This window comes from Macaca mulatta, chromosome X (assembly GCF_049350105.2).
Source record: "Macaca mulatta isolate MMU2019108-1 chromosome X, T2T-MMU8v2.0, whole genome shotgun sequence".
In the NCBI taxonomy this organism is placed as follows: Eukaryota; Metazoa; Chordata; class Mammalia; order Primates; family Cercopithecidae; genus Macaca; species Macaca mulatta.
In genome coordinates this window covers 96,216,542-96,218,967 of record NC_133426.1, presented here as the reverse complement: position 1 = coordinate 96,218,967, position 2,426 = coordinate 96,216,542, and the positions used below count along the sequence as shown (strand labels likewise).

The 2,426-nt window shown below is 37.1% G+C and overlaps 1 pseudogene; it reads right to left on the bottom strand.

Moving 5' to 3' along the window:
• Positions 1-620: 620 nt before the first annotated feature.
• LOC695922 (c-Myc-binding protein pseudogene) lies at positions 621-1,045 on the bottom strand (annotated as a pseudogene).
• Positions 1,046-2,426: the final 1,381 nt, after the last annotated feature.

Genomic DNA, 2,426 nt, shown 5'->3' with positions numbered 1-2,426 from the left:
TATTGGAGTAGGCATTTACTACAGTTTATAATTTGCCTTTCCTGCGTGCAATGCTTTTGTCTAAACTACCATCTGTGGGCTTATAGAATGTTTGATCCACCATTATAACATTCCACACAGCATTGCCTCTTATAAAGAAACTCACTTCCTGAGGTCTCTGTTCTGTTCCATTGGTCTATATCTCTGTTTTGGTACCAGTACCATGCTGTTTTGGTTACTGTAGCCTTGTAGTATAGTTTGAAGTCAGGTAGCGTGATTGGGAGTTATACCTGATGTAAATGACGAGTTGATGGGTGCTGACGAGTTGATGGGTGCAGCACACCAACATGGCACAAGTATACATATGTAACAAACCTGCACGTTATGCACATGTACCCTAGAACTTAAAGTATAATAATAATAATAAAAAGAAGAGGAAAAAAAAAAACTCACTTCATAGAAAACGAACAGTGACAATAGGCCCATGTTATTCACCATCCTGAAGCAGCTAGCTTGATAAAATAGATAAGTGTCCTTTTGAAGACACAGTTACAGTACCAGCTGGGTATGAAGACTTTGCAGGGGTGGGGCAAGGTTTTCCAGAAGGCTTTATATGTTCTCCATCAGTTCTATAGCATCTGTTCAGAAAAGATTATATACTATACAAACTATTCAAGTAATACAAAACCATTTTTCATTGTCTTTTCAACTGAGAAGAATACTATTCCGCACGCTTCTTCTCCTGAGGTGGTTCATACTGAGCAAGCTTTGCTTTCAGTTTTTTATTTACTTCTACAGTAGCTTCAGATTTCTCTTTCATTTTGGTCAGTTCTAGGCGAAGCAGCTCTTTCTGGATTCTCTGGGGTAGCAGCTCCTAAGCGATGCTTTAAAAAATCCAAAGCACTGTTAGGTTTCTCTGGTTCTTTATATAAGGCTACCAACACCTTGGTCAGCGTGTCCAGCACCCTCAACTTCTCCAAGTACCTCTGGAACTGCTCACGCTTCGAGTCGGCGGCTTTGTAATAGGCCATAGTGACAGCGGCAGCGGCGTAGCTGGCGCCGGACACCGAGAATTGAGGGTTTTAATTGTCATGAGTATTTTCTTAGGTTTTTAAGAATGCATTTGTGTGTGTGTATGTTCATGTGCATATACACAGCAAATATATGTGTTTTCATCCCTCTCTTTTGTCTTATCATGTAACATAAGATGAATATACTTTATGTAAAAGTTTCTAAGTGTTGTTCATTTTACATCATAACATTTAAGCTAAGGAATATCAGGAAAAGTAAACATCACTCAAATATTTTACCTCTTCTTCTGGGGAAGAAGTTAGTGCATTTTTCAATATATTCAGAATAATTGCACTATGTTAGGCAGAATTATGATATTGTTATTGTCTTTATTTGAAGATTAAATATGGTTTGAGATGGATATGGATATCAAGTTGACAAAGGGTAGACTTCTAATAGTTAATTTTATGTGTCAACTTGACATGGCCATGAATGTTCAGATACGTGGTTAAAAACTTTTTTCGTGTTTGTCTATAATAGTGTTTCTGTAAAGTGATTAGCATTTGAATTGATGAACTAAATGAAATACACGGCCCTTCCAAATATGTGTGGGCATCATCCAATCCATTGAGCACCTGAATAGAACAAAAAAAAAATGGAGGAAGCTTGGATTATCCTTCCCTCTGCCAGACTGCTTGAGCTACGACATCAATCTGCCACCTTCAGCGCTACTGGTTCCTAAGCCTTCAGATTAGCCTGGAATCTACATCATTGACCCTCCAGCTCTCAGGCCTTTGAGCTATGCCATTGGCTTTCCTGTGTCTACAGCTTGCAAACAGCATATCACAAGATTTCTCAGCCTCTATAATTGTGTGAGATAGTACCTTATAACAAATCCCTCTCTATTAGTTCTGTTTCTCTGAAGAACACTGACGAATACTCTGTGCTTTGAGATTTCAAGGTGTTTCTTTCAACATATTTGCTAGGAGAAAAGGAATTTTAACTGATTATGAGCCTTTTATGGTGGCATTTAATATCCTTCTTTACTGTTCCTATTTTGAATAAGATCATTGCTTTAACGAGACTGTTTCTAACTCCTGAAATAACTATAGGATGTATGTACACTCAAATTTTTTAGGGTAAAGAAAAAATTGCCCACTATAGCATATTGCTTTTCATGACATGAAATCATTCTCTTTCTCTCTCTGCTCCTTCCAAAGCATCTATCAATGTTTGAGTGTTTTCCTTTTATAGGAAAAGAAAGAGGCTTCTTATGAGAAATTATGACACCTACCATACTCCTATTATGTAATCATGCCATCAGAATCTAGCTTTCTGTTTTTTAGTCTGAATAATGGTACAAAAAAAGTTACACTGCTATTACAGTCATATTAATTATCCCCCTTTTAAAATAAAATGCACACATATTTTTCAAA